Consider the following 14,831-nt stretch of genomic DNA (forward strand, 5'->3'; position numbering starts at 1 on the left):
AGTGAGTCAAGCAACTTGGTAAAGAGTGACCGGGACAAAGGTAGTACTAATTACAGTAGTGACAAGCAGTCCAGTTTGAAGTTCCTTCATCATAGAGACAAGGGCTAAATTTGGATTAGAGGTAAAATAGAATTAGAAAAAAACAAGGAATCTTAAAATCAAGCCACGACCAAAAATATGAGGAGGGGCCTGTTGTGGTAGCTCATTACAGTAATCCCAGCACTTTTGGAGCCCAAGGCTGGAGGATCATTTGAGCCCAGGAGTTCAAGACCCGCCTGGGCAACATAGTGAGATCCTGTCTCTACTATATATATAAATTAGCCAGGCATAGTAGTGTACTATAGTCCCAGCTACTCAGGAGGCTGAAGCAGGAGGATCAATTGAGCGTGGGAGGGTGAGGTGGAAGGAAACAGTGATCACACCACTGCACTCCAGGCTGGGCAACAGAGCAAATAAATAATATGAGGAGGTCAACAGTTTGTGGGTAGAAGGGAAAAAAACCCTACAATTCTATTTGACATCCTTTCAGCACCAAAAAGGAGAGATTTGGTATTTTGATGAATGAGACTGGAGCTCAGATGATGGGTATATGCATAAACCCAAACTCATCAAATTGCATACTCTAAATATGTGCAGTTTTTTACATCAATTAACCTTCAATAAAGCTACTAAAAATGCTTTTTCAGGAGTAGATTGCCTATAAGTAAATGTCAATAAAAATGTATCTTAAAGAAAATAAAACGTTTAATTTGAAAGCACATGCAAAACAGAGGCAAATGTTAAAAGTCAGTTTAGAGGGCAAGAAATGCAGTGGAAGGTGAAGACTGACATATGTGAACCTGATAAGAAAGGTGAGACTGGAGAAACTTCAGAGGGAAAAATGATGGCAATAGCTAGAAAGGAAATTTTAGATTAAAGCAAGATTCAGTAAAAAGAAAGAAAGAAAGAAAGAAAATGAGAAAGAAGCATGGAAGGGGATTAGTTTATCTGTTATATTGTGTAAATATTCAGTGCAAACTGATAAAAGCTACAGATTTAAGAGCAAAAGTCCTCAACAGTTCACCTCCTAGCCCCCACAAAATAATCTGTTTCAAATAAAGTGATCAAAAGGCCATATTTATAAATTGATTTGACTCCCTCACATGTGTTTGTTTTCCTAGGTAAACTGTAAGATTTCTTAATGCTGACACCGTATCTTTTTAATATTTTTGCCTCCAACTTCCAGCACTATATCGTGTATGTAACAAGTACTCAATAATTGCTTGTTGTTAAATCAATTTTTATTTTACTGTAGATTTCCATTATATTAAATTTTGTATTTCTATTTTTAAAAGAAAAAAAATCCAAATGTCTAAAATAAAACTTGGAAGAGAAGGAGTTTCAAAAACAAGTTTATAGTAAGCCATTGGGATTCCACAAGGACCAGAAAACAAAGATTGGAAAGACAGATTATACAAAGGTTTATACACTCATGGAGATGGAATTTCTCAAAGTAAAGCACTGTGCCATGGCTTTTCTTTTAGGACACAGAGAATCTGGTGATGTGATTAGAAAAATGTCCCATTTAAACACCAAAAAAAAAAAAAAAGCATACTAGATTAGTGGTTTTTAAACTGTCTTCCTCAAAACTCTTAGTACCATATTTCCCAAATTAGAAAAATGTACAGATCCATTTTAACAGGGAAAAAACCCCAGACAACCTTATTGTCAGATTACATTTTATTACATCATAAAACAGATTACACAGGGGGATATATATATAAACTCTTTATGCTTATAGCACTCACACCAATATAGAAAACAAAACACTAGAACTTTAGGGATCATGGTGGACAGGAGACAGGACTAGATTGCAGCTCCTATTCAGACAGAACAGCATGTGAGGCTTGCATCATGAACTTTTGCTTTAAAATGACTGCAGGAATACATTAGGAAATCCAAGAGAACCCACAGACTCTCTAAAGGAAACAGATTGCTCCTGCCGGACCTGGAAGACACCCCAAATACTGTGAGTGCCCAAACTATGGAAGTGGGAAAGGGAGATTGTCCACTCTCAAACACACACCCACACTGGGGAATCTGAAGGTCTAGATTACAGGAGAAGATTCTGACCTTACCTGAAGCTGAGTCAGTTTAGAGAGCCAAGCAAAATACAGGGTTACAGGACGCAGTGGGAAAATCCCTGTGGGCTCACTGGGTCCCCTATCAAGCCATTTCTGCATTGTCTCACAAGGGTCCTTGAGGAGGGCTGCTGGAGGCACTGGAAAAAGCCACAGGGAGAAGAAAACCTCCAGTTGACTTTTCAACAATTTGAACTGATCCAGAAGCCTCCTGGCCAGAACTTAGGGGAGGACATGAATACAGTGTACAGATTCCACAGGTGGGAAAAGAAGGAAAGCCCTACTTATTTTCACAGCTGGGAGGCAGGTAGCCCAGGGTAAGTTCTCAGCCCTGCTCACCCACTGCCTAGAAACAGACTTGGTGCTGTTGGTGGGGACATGGTGGGAGTGAGACGGGTCCTTTCGGTTGCATGGGAGCTGGGTGAGGCTTGCAACTGCTGGCTTTCCCCCACTTCCCTAACAACCTGCAAGACACAGCAAGACAGCCATAATCCTCCTAGGAACATAACTCCATTGATGTGGAAACCACCCCCAACCCCCACAGCAACTGCAGTAAGACCCACCCAAGTAGAGTTTGAGCTCAGACATGCCTAGCCCTGCCCCCCCACATAATGGTCCTTCCCTACCTACCCTGGTAACTGAAGAAACAAAACATACATTCTTGGAAGTTCTAGGGTCCTGCCCACCATTTGTTTCTCCCCATACTAGCATAACTGATGCTCTCTTGAAAGCGCCACCTAGCAGCAGGAGGCTAACCAGCACAAAAATAGTGCATTAATCAACAAAAGCTAAGGACCCTCACGGAGTCCATTTTACCCCTGCTACCGCCTCCATGGGAGCAAGTGCTGGTATCCATGGCTGAGAGGCCCACAGATGGTTCCCATCACAGGACTCTGTGCAGACAAGCCCCAGTATCATCAAATTGTATACTCTAATATGTGCAGTTTTTCACATCAACTAACCTTCAATAAAGCTACTAAAAATGCTTTTTCAGGAGTAGATTGCCTATAAGTAAATGTCAACAAAAATGTATCTTAAAGAAAATAAGCTGAAAGAAATCATAGATGACACAAACAAATGGAAACATATCCCATGCTTATGGATAGGTAGGATCAATACTGTGAAAATGACTATACTACCAAAAGCAGTCTACAAATTCAATGCAATTCTCATCAAAATACCACTATCATTCTTCACAGAATTAGAAATACCCTAAAATTCATATGGAACCAAAAAAGAGCCTGTGTAGCCAAAGCAAGACCAAGCAAAAAGAACAAATATAGAGATATTACATTACTTGATTTCAAACTATACTATAAGGCCATAGTCACCAAAAAAGTATGGTATCGGCATAAAAATAGTCACATAGACCAGTGGAACAGAATAGAGAACGCAGAAATAAACCCTAATACTTATAGACAACTGACCTTTGACAAAGCAAACAAAAACATAAAGTGAGGAAAAAACACCCTATTCAACAAATGGTGCTGGGACAGTTGGCAAGCCACATATAGGAGAATGAAACTGGATCCTCGTCTCTCACTTTATACAAAAATTAACTCAAGATTGATCAAGGACTTAAATCTAAGACCTGAAACTATATAAATTCTGGAAGACAAGCCTGGGTGTGGTGGCTCACACCTGTAATACCAGTATTTTGGAGGCCAAGGTGGGTGGTTCACTTGAGGTCAGAGGTCAGTAGTTCGAGACCAGCCTGGTCAACATGGTAAAACCCTATATACCCTAAAAATACAAAACATTAGCCGGGTGTGGTGGCAGGTGCCTGTAGTTCCAGATACTTGGGAAGTTGAGGTAGGAGAATCACTTGAGCACAGGAGGCAGAGGTTGCAGTGAGCTGAGACTGCACCACTGCACTCCAGCCTGGGAGACAAGAGAGATTTCATCACAAAAAAATAAATAAAAAAAAAAATTATAGAGGACAACATTGGAAAAACCCTTCTTGACATCGACTTAGGCAAGAGTTTCATGACCAAGAACTGAAAAGCAAATGCTGGAGCTTAATTAAACTAAAGAACTTTTGCATGGCAAAAGGAACGGTCAGCAGAGTAACAGACAGTCCACAAAGTGGGAGAAAATTTTCACAATATATACATCTGACAAAGAACTAATATCCAGAATCTACAATTAGATAAATTAGCAAGACAAAAACAGTCTCATCAAAAAGCACGCTAAGGACATGAATAGACAATTCTCAAAAGAGGATACACAAATACCCAACAAAAATATGGAAAAATCCTCAATACCACTAATGATCAAGGAAATGCAAATCAAAACGACAGTGCAATACCACCTTACTCCTGCGAGAATGGCCATAGCAAAAAAAAAAAAAAATAGATGTTGGTGTAAATGCAGTGAATACAAAACACTTCTACACTGTTGGTGGAAATGTGAACTAGTACAACCACTATGGAAAACAGTGTGGATATTCCTTAAAGAACTAAAAGTAGAACTACCATTTGATCCAGCATTTCCACTACTGGATATCTACCCAGAGGAAAAGAAGTCATTATATGAAAAAGATACTTGCACACACATTTATAGTAGCACAATTTTCAATTGCAAAAGTGTGGAACCAAATCAATGAGTGGATTAAGAAACTGTGGTGGGTGTGGGTGTGTGGGTGTGTGTTTGTATATATGTAAATATATATATATGTATATATATATGTATGTATATATCACCACCAAAGAACTGAACACCGCCTATTCTCCAACAACCTATGGCAATAAAAAAATTAATAATAATAATGAAGAAAACAAAATGCTATCCACTCACCCCTTTGAGACATGGTTACACTCTCCTGAGTTTCTAGAATCTGTTTCTTTCAGAGGGACTAGACCCATATATGACAGTTCTCTTGGATTTCATATTCTTTGAATGTAAAAGTTCCACTTTGCCTATGAAATTTAGAAAATGAAATCAATAGTAACTGCAGAGTCACATTCAGCCTCAACCCACAAATATTTGCAATATTTTGGAATGTAGAAAATATTTCTGTTTCTATTAAAATCACCTAAAACAATGAGGTAAAGAGAATATAATAATTATTTCAAAAAACACTTTCCAAAATGTCACAAATTTGTTAACAAACTGTATAAATATTTCTTGCCTAGTTCAAGACTAGGTAAAGAAATAAATCATATTGCAACCAAGATAATATACTCTACCAAATACAAGTAAGTTATTAACAATGTGAAGTTTCATAGAAAGAGCATAAAAATACACATTATTGACCAGGAAGACCATAAATGGAAGATACTAAAATGTGGCAAAATTCCTATTTCCAGGCAAATATACTTGTACGTTTTTAAAAAGATGACAAGTGGAAAATAAACATTTTCCAAACTACCAAATGAGATTAAAGCAAATGAAACCTATCATATAGTTTACATGCCAAAAAAGAATATAAGGAAAAAAGCTGAAAATAGTAATAACTGTATAAAATAAAGTGAAAACAATAGCTCACAATTACTATCACTCATATTATAGCTTACATTGTATAAAATGATCTTATTATACAATGTGAAATACCTATAAGAATAAATTATAAATTACCATTTAGAATATTACTAAATACTTAAATAAACTGAAAGACATAGCACAGTAGACTGTAAGAATATTGTTAAGTGTGTTCTCTGTGCCTACTACTTGGATGATACTTGATAAAATGTGTTCTGTGAAAGATAATATAAATTAATGAAGAAAATATAAAAAGTGAACTGTTACCAAGATTTAAAGTATGTATTTCTAATTAAAAAATCAATAAGACACATCTTAGAACATGATTAAAATGATTATTAAATTTTTTCTATATGAAAAACAGGTAAGATGTGAAAATGTATCAAAGGAAGAATGGTAATGGCAATCTTGACCTATAAGATATTAAAAGATAGTCTTTAATGAAATTACAATAATTAACATAACACGTTGGCTATATGTAAACCCATAGGCAGATTAATGCAATGGAAGAAATGAAAACATGCACAGGCATGCACACATATACTGTATTAGTCGGTTCTCACACTGTTGTAACAACATACCCAAGACTGGGTAACTTATAAAAGGAAGAGCTGTACTTGACTCACAGTTCAACATGGCTGGGGAGGCCTCAGGAAACTTAACTTTATAGTGAAACGGGAAGCAAACATGTCCTTCTTCACACGGCAACATCAAAGAGAAGTTTGAGCAAAAAGGGGAAAAGCCTCTTACAAAATCATCAGATCTCATGAGAACTCACTATCATGAGAACAGCATGAGAATAACCACCACCATGATTCAATTACCTCTCAATGGGTCCTTCCTATGAATGTGGGGATTATGGGAACTACAATTTAAGGTAAGATTTGGGTGGGGTCACAACCATATCATACAAGCACACATATGTATAATTTGACAGAGATCTTCCGTAGACATTGCTCAAATACTAGGTTAAGTATGTATCTTAAAAAATAATTTAAAACCTCATCTTATAACAAACTTCTGGTTGACATTTACAAATAAAGCTATTTTTAAAAGAAACAAACACAAATTATCTCTAACTGGTAAAAATCATACAAAGCTTAAAAGCAATGAATGATGTGCAGAGGAAATGGTCAATTTACACTAAATTATCTGCTTCTTGATAAGTGACCATAAATGTAAAAGGCAAGTGACAAGATGGTTAAAATATGCATAGTCATTCTAAGATAAATACTTCATCTCTTTACTAAAGACCTGCTAAAAGTGGAAAGGCAAACCCTAAACCCATGCCAGAAAAAAAGCAAAATGTATAAACGTCAAGTTTCACTTAGATCTAAGATGTAAATCAAAACAAAATACCATTCCTGACTATTACATTGGCAAAGATGCTTTTTACTCGTTTTTAGTGATGCTCCCTAATTTTGAATTAGATTTAACAAAGTATCTCATGTACTGTTTTTATATGAAATATAGATTGATTTAACTCTTCTAAATAGAATATAATTTGTTAAAGTCTACCCAGATTGGTACAGTTGGATTGTATATTTTTAGCTGTACAAAGCCATACAAGAAATGGAAAATTTTGACAAGAAACACATAGAAATCTTTTTTGGGTTTTTAAATTACTGTTTTTCATAAAAATCTTATATATTTAAGGTGTACAACATCATGTTTTGATATATATACACACAGTAAAATGATTAAGCAAGTTAGTACATCCATCGACCCACAGTGAATACACTTTTGTGGTGAGAAGACTTGAATTCTACTTTTGTAGCTAATTTTCAGTATAAAATGCGATACTATTCACCATAGTCATCATGTTGTAGATTATATCTCTTGGCTTATTCATCCGAGATAACTGCAACTTTGTACACTTTGACCAACATCTCCCCATTTACTCCACACCCAGACCCTGGTAACCCACCATTCTACTTCCTGTTTCTATGTGTTTGACTTTTTTAGTTTTCACATACAAGTGAAATAATGCGCAGATTTTCTTTCTATACCTGGCTTACTTCACTTAGCATCATGTCCTCCAGGTTCATGCATGTTGTCACAAACAACTTCTTTTGTAAGAGTAATATATATATACACACACATATATATATATTATATATATACACACACACATATATATTATATATATACACACACACATACATATTATATATATATACACACACACATATATATATTATATATATATATGTATATATGTAACAATTTCTTTTTTAATCCATCTGTTGATTGACACAGGTTGTTTTCCTGTCTTGGCTATAACGAGTAATGCTGCAATGAATATGGGAATGCAGGCATCTCTTTCAGATACTGACTTCATTTTCTTTGGAGGTATATCCAAAAGAGGGATTCTTGCATTAAAGGTACTTCTCTTTAATTTTTTTGAGGAATCTCCATACTGTTTTTCATAGTGGCTGTACCATTTTACATTATCACCCACAGTGTACAAGAGTTCTCTTTTTTCATATGCTTGCCAAGATGTTACATCTTCTCTTTTTCATAACAGCCTTTGTAATAGGTGTGAGGTGATAGCTCATGGTGGTTTGGATTTGCATATTCTTAATAATGAGTGATTTTGAGGACCTTTTCAGATACCTGTTGGTCATTCTTATGTCTTCCTTGGAAAAATATTGGTTCAAGTCCTTTGCCAATTTTTTGACTGAGTTATTTGATTTTTTTTGCTATTGAGTTGTGTGAGTTATTTGTATATTTTGGATATTAATCCTTTTATCAGATATATGGTTTGCAAAAATCTTCTCCTAACCCATAGGTTGCCTTTTCATTTTACTGATTTTTCCATTGACACACAGAAGCTTTTTATTTTTATGTAGTCCCATTTGTTTATTTTGGCTTTCATTGCTTGTGCTTTTAGTGTCATATTCAAAAAGTCATTGCTAAGGTCAATGTCAATGAGTTTTTCCCCTATGTTTTTTTTTCTAGAAGTTTTATGGTTTCAGGCCTTATGTTTAAGTCTGTAATGCATTTTGAGGTGATTTTTGTATATAATGTAACATAATGATCCAACTTTATTCTTATTGCATGTGGTTATATAGTTTTTTCAACAACACTTGCTGCATTGTACTTTTTTGAGGAAACCCAAATATGCACTAATAAGAAAGAGTAAGTAGATCTAGCACATTCATATGATAAAATGTTAGGAAGCCATTAGAAATTCTCTTTCTTCAGAAACAAAATTGTAGAAAATTTCTAAGTATTAAATACTTAAAATATATTAGAACAATTATAGTTTCAATGATATAAAAGTATGTGTGTATAGATGTATGTATTTATATAAAGTATTTTTAAAAATACACGAAATTGTTAAACACTGAATACCATTAGGGAGATGAAACAAAATATTTATTTACTTCTTATGTATTTTGTGTTTACATATGTCCCCAAAGTAGCTAATTTGATAGAACAAAATAGAGCATAAAATATCTTATTTCAATGATCAGAAAGAAACAACATTACTTAACAATAATGCCAACAAAATACCTCTCTGCTAACTTTTAGGATTCATTTTTCAAATATAGGAATAAATGTCTGTCATGTGGGAAAATGATTGCCACCACTTGTTTAACAAAAAGTATTGAAAATAAAGTAGGAATGAATACATTTTATGAATAATAACAATAGAATATTAAGAAGCAACTAATTCCATTCAGCTGACCACAGATAACCATATTTCTTCCCAATGTCTTACCATAGAGTTTCTTTTCTCCATTGCTATCATAGGAAAATCATTTTGTGCTATAAGTTTTCTCAATAAATTGGGTGACTTTATTATTTAAAAAATCATATTAGAAGCACAAGAAATTGTGGCACACAATTCTACAATAATAATACTTTCAGCCATAGAAAACAGCTACAACTTTTTAACTTCATTTTTTTCTGTTGATTTCATAGACATGAGTTATTTTTACAGGAAAAAATACAATATTGTAAATTGTGCAGGTTGTCAATGCTTTCAAAACAACTGTACGTTCTGTATGTATATAGAGAAAGAGAGAACAAATAAGCTCACTTAAAAATAACAGATATTCAATTTTATACAAATAACATAATTTTTCCATCTAGAATCACAGACTGATAAGAAGCCTAGGATGTTGGACAAATATTATTTAATAGATCAACAGAGTAGTAAGCTAAAATTAAAGTCACTGAATTGAAACGATATTTTTCATTGTTAAGTATATCATGCTAAATCACTTATCACACTAACAGACTGAATAAGAAAACACATGTGAGTACATCAACACCAAAAAAGCAATGATCAACATCCATTCATAATGAACACTGTCCAAAAAGAATAATAATAGAAAAATATTGTCTTGGCCTATAAATTAGAATACATTAAAAAAAAAACAAAACCTTACAGCTAGCATCACACTTGTTGGTGAGTGACTGCATGATTTCCACCCACAATCTGGAACAAAGCAAGGTGGTTGTCTTTCATCTCACCTATGTAAATCATACTGAAAGATCTCACTATTGCAATAAGATAAGAAAACGGAATAAAATATTTACAGATTGAAAAACAATGGTTTTATTTACAGATAACATGATTGTCTATGTATACAACTTCAAACAATCTACAGAAAATCTCCTGAAATAACTGAGTATAGAAAGGTTATAGGATACAAAATTAATATTTAAGAGGCAAGTGTTTTACTCTATACCAGTAATTAACAATTGAAATTTGAAAATAAAACAAACAACAAGAATATTTATAATAGTACCAGAAAAAGAATATTTATGTAAAAATCTAAAGAAAAAAAACAAAAATCCAAAACAGGAAACTATATGCATAATACTACAAAACTTAGATTAAATAAATCAAAGAAGAAATAAATAAATGAGAGATATTCTACTGGATGGATTGCAAGACTGAGTATTATTAACATGTCAATTATGTCCAAATTAACGTATAGAGTCAATACAATCCCAGACAAAACCACAAGTTTGTTCATAGGTATAAACAAACTGACTCTATTAATAAACTTTACCAAAAAAAAACTTTAAAAAACTGAATATCTAACACGACATTGAAGGAGAGAAAAAGTTGAAAGACTGATACTACCTAACTTCAGTAATGACTAGTTAGCTACAGTAATCGTGATATAATATTGATAATACAGTATTGGTGAAAGAATAGACAAATAGATTAATGGAACAGAATAAGGAGCCCATAAATAGATCCAGATAAATATAAAAAACAGATTTTTGACAAAGATGCAAAGGCAATTAGATGGAGAAAGGAGCATCTTCTCAACAAATGGCACTGAAACAATGGGACACACATAAGCAACAAAATAGTAATAATAAATCAAAGACCTAGAGACAGACATATCTTAAACAATAAATAACTCAAAATTTATTCTGACCTAAATGTAAAATATAAACAGTAAAACTTACAAATAAAAACATATGAGAAAATCTATATGAGATTGGGATTGAGAATTAGTTTTTAGATACACTCAAAGTATGCTACAAGAAAAAAAATGTGAAAATTAGGACCTCATTAAAATTGAAACATTTCCTCTGTAAAAGATGCTTTTAAAACACACAAGAAAACAAGTAACAGACTGAAAAAAAAATTTACAAATGATAGGTCTAGTAAAGGACTTGTACCCAAAATATACAAAAACACTTATAAAAACTGGGAAAATAAATCAATTTTTAAAAGGAGGAAATAGATTCAAATTTCACCGAAGAAGATAAATAGATGGCAAATAAGCTTATGAAAAGATGAACAAAACCAACTGTGACAAGAAAAATACAAAGGATAAAACAAGATACAACTACACACCTATTAGAATGGCCAAGATCCAGTACACTGACAATACCAATTGCTGGCATGAATGCAGAGGAATAAGAACTCACATTCATTGCTGGTGGGAATACAAAATGCTGAAACCAACTTAGAAGACAATTTGGCAATTTCTTTCTACATGTAGTCTCACAATATGATCCTATAATCCTGCTGCTAGGTATTTATCTAACTGATATGGAAACTCATGTCCACACAAAATCTGCATGTAAATGGTTACAGTAGCTTTCATGATAGTCACCAAAAACTGGAGGCATCAGAAATTGTCTTTAGATATGAATAGACAAACTGTGATATATCCATACAATGAAATGCTATTCAGTGATAAAAATGAATGAGCCATCAAGTTGTGAAGAGATATAAATAAATGTCAATATATATTGCTCAGTGAACAAAGTGTGAAAATGGCTTAATCCATGATTCTCTTTATTGGACAATCTGGGAAGGCAACCAATGATAATGGTAATGGTAACTTGATCAATGGTTGCCAGGGATTTGGAGAGGGTTAGTAAGTGTCACACAGGGGATTCTTAGGGTGGTGAAACTATTCTCTATAACTCAATAAAGTATGCTACAAAACACTAAGCATTTGTGAAAACCATTTGTAAAATAGAAATTTACTACACAGAGTGTATCTTAAAGTCTATAATTTTTTTTTAAATTAGGAAGTTAGTTGATCTCACTATAAAATTCAGACAATGACAAAAGAATTTAGCTATATTTAAAATGTATTAAAATAGCCTAACTGAAAAGGATAGGAGAAAAATTTGCTGACTTTGGAAATAAGTGAAATTTGTGGGACTACAGATAAAAGAAGCTGTATGCAAGCCTGTACTCTAGTTGATAAAGTTGTTTTTCATGGGAGTAGAGGTTAGCAACTCTGAGACTGTTATACGTGTATACTAGAATTGAACAATTAGGTAAGTGGACAATGAGAACCAAGAGTGGGAATTTATAGATAAGAATGAGGAGGGGGCTGGAATGATCCGTATGGTAATAGCTTAGCATAGAAGACATCAGTATGAACTCTGAACTCATGTTTAGTTTTATATAAACACAGATACATATAGAAATATTTACAGATATATACAGGCACAAAGGTTAGTAGATACATGAATTTTTTTGTTCTGTCAGCTGAGTAGGCCTAGAAGTGATGCCAGTCTAGTAACAGGGAGCATACCCAGAACTCAGATTGTGGTTTCTAAAAGAATTTCCCAATAAAAGAAACTATCTTAGTCTGTTTGGGTTATTACAACAAAGTACCATAGAGTGGGGGCTTATAAACAACAGAAATGTATTTCTTACAGTTCTGAAAGTTGGAAGTCCAAGATCAGGGCACAAGGACAGTTAAGGTCTGGGATGAGGTCTCTATTACAGGTTGCTGAATGCTTTGATTTTTCCTTGTATTCTCACAAGGTGGGAAGGGAACTAGAGAGCTCTCTGTGGTCTTTTTTATAAGGGCACTAATCCCACTTACAAAGACTCCTCCCTTGTTACCTAATTACCTCTCAAAGGCCCCACCTCCTAATACTATCACATTGGATGTTAGAATGCCAACATATGAATTTTGGAGTGAACACAAACATTCAGTTCATAGCAGGAATCTTAGAGAAATGCCTAATACTAGAACTGAAGCAGGAATAAAAGTATGATCCTGGAGCAACTTGTAAGTGTCAAAACATAAGGAAGTATGAAACACACACAGTCAAAGGAGCATAGGCGCCAACTAACAAAGCGCCCAGTAAACAAAGCGGGAATAATTCGAGCAATAAAATATATAAATAGTATTAGATCAAAATCTAAACTATAAAGTAAATATCCAGCGTTCATACTCATAACCTAAATAATCGAATAAAAAAGTAAATGGGGGAGAAGAGACAAATTCCCTGTGTAGAAGGCGGCTAAATATCTGATGTAGATTTCCTGCCCTCATAGAAGTAAAGCATAGCTACTTAAATGTCGCCCTCACATAGTAACTTCCTTCCAAAGAATAACATATGGAAAGGGGCATAAAACATTAACTTTACAGTTGATAAACATGACAAACATTAACTCAGTCATAAATTAAGTTTACCATCAATTGTGATATCATTGACAGCATATCTTCTTGAATCAATGTGTTGAAAATGACTTTTTACCTCCTCTCCCACAAAACGCATAACCCTAGTCTAATCATGAGAAAAACATAACAGAGATCCCAGTTTCTGCAAATGATATACACTACTACTCAAAGCAGAAATAGTCATGATCATCAAAATCAAGGAAAGTCTGAGAAACTCAACTCACCTTAAGCCAAGAACTTAAGAAGATACAAAAAATAAATGTAATGTGGTATGTTGGATGAGATCCTGAAACAGAGAAAGAACACAAGGTTGAAACTAAGGAAATCTGTGTAAAGGATGGCCTGTAGTTAATAACAGAGTATCAATATTCATAAATTAACTGTAGCAACGGTACCATAATAATGTAGGATATTAACAGTACAGGAAACTGAGTGTGGGGATATGGAAACTCTCTGTACTTTCTTCCCAAGATTAAGAGAGAAAATGGGAAGTTTCATTTGGTAGTACCTCGTGCCCATTTTAAGGACTTTGGTATTTACTCCAAGGTTTTGAATAGAAGTATGACATAATCAGATGGATGTTTTTAAAGAATCATTCTAACTGCTGCCCTGAAAAAAAAAAAAAAAAAACAACTGTTGGGGAAAGGCGGTTATAAGGGATGCAAGTAGGAGGCTCTCAGGATATCCAGGTGAGTGATAATAATGCCAAGAGGCTGTCTGATGAACCAGGTAGGCAGGATGAGAAAAAGGGAAGGATTATGAAGGTTCCAAAGTTCTTGGCCTGAGCCAGCTGGAAGGATGGCATTGCCATTAACCAGCATGGAGAAGTCTGAGAGTAAAGAAACTTTTTAGGGGTACTATGAAGACATATTAATTACGGCCATTAGGCCCTCAGGTGTCAAATAGATAGCAGGATACTGAGTCTGTACTTCGGGGAAGATTTCCAGCCTAGAGATATTAATCTGGCAATGCTATACAAATATATGGTTCATTCAAATGTGAGAGACACTGTGTCTATCAACAGATTTAACTAACTTTTTGAGAATAAGACTTTTCACCTACTTTTATTTTAACTATGAGTCTATACCACATATAGAAAACTCATTTCAAACTGAATTAAAGATTTGATAACAGCTGCTTCTCAAACAAAATTTGATCAGTAACATTATGCTTGCTTTCTATTTTGATTTTTCTTTTTCCATCTTAGTCATCAGGGATTGTTCCAAGCCTCATAGTACATTGACCTTTGCAGATATGACCATTTGCCAGTTTGGGGTGTAGTATGTGCCAGAGAGTCTAGAAAGTTCTGTTCTAA

The 14,831-nt window shown here is 34.2% G+C and overlaps 1 protein-coding gene across 1 annotated transcript in view; it reads right to left on the bottom strand.

Moving 5' to 3' along the window:
• HCRTR2 (hypocretin receptor 2) overlaps window positions 1–5,003 on the bottom strand; it is a 222,441-nt gene extending 217,438 nt beyond the window's left edge. The window contains exon 1 of the mRNA XM_064360422.1: window positions 4,917–5,003. The gene's annotated coding sequence lies outside the window, so the exon portion shown is untranslated. The remainder of the gene's footprint in view (window positions 1–4,916) is intronic.
• Window positions 5,004–14,831: the final 9,828 nt, after the last annotated feature.

Source organism: Aotus nancymaae, unplaced genomic scaffold, assembly GCF_030222135.1.
Source record: "Aotus nancymaae isolate 86718 unplaced genomic scaffold, 86718_ANA_hifiasm-v0.15.2.pri h1tg000040l, whole genome shotgun sequence".
In the NCBI taxonomy this organism is placed as follows: Eukaryota; Metazoa; Chordata; class Mammalia; order Primates; family Aotidae; genus Aotus; species Aotus nancymaae.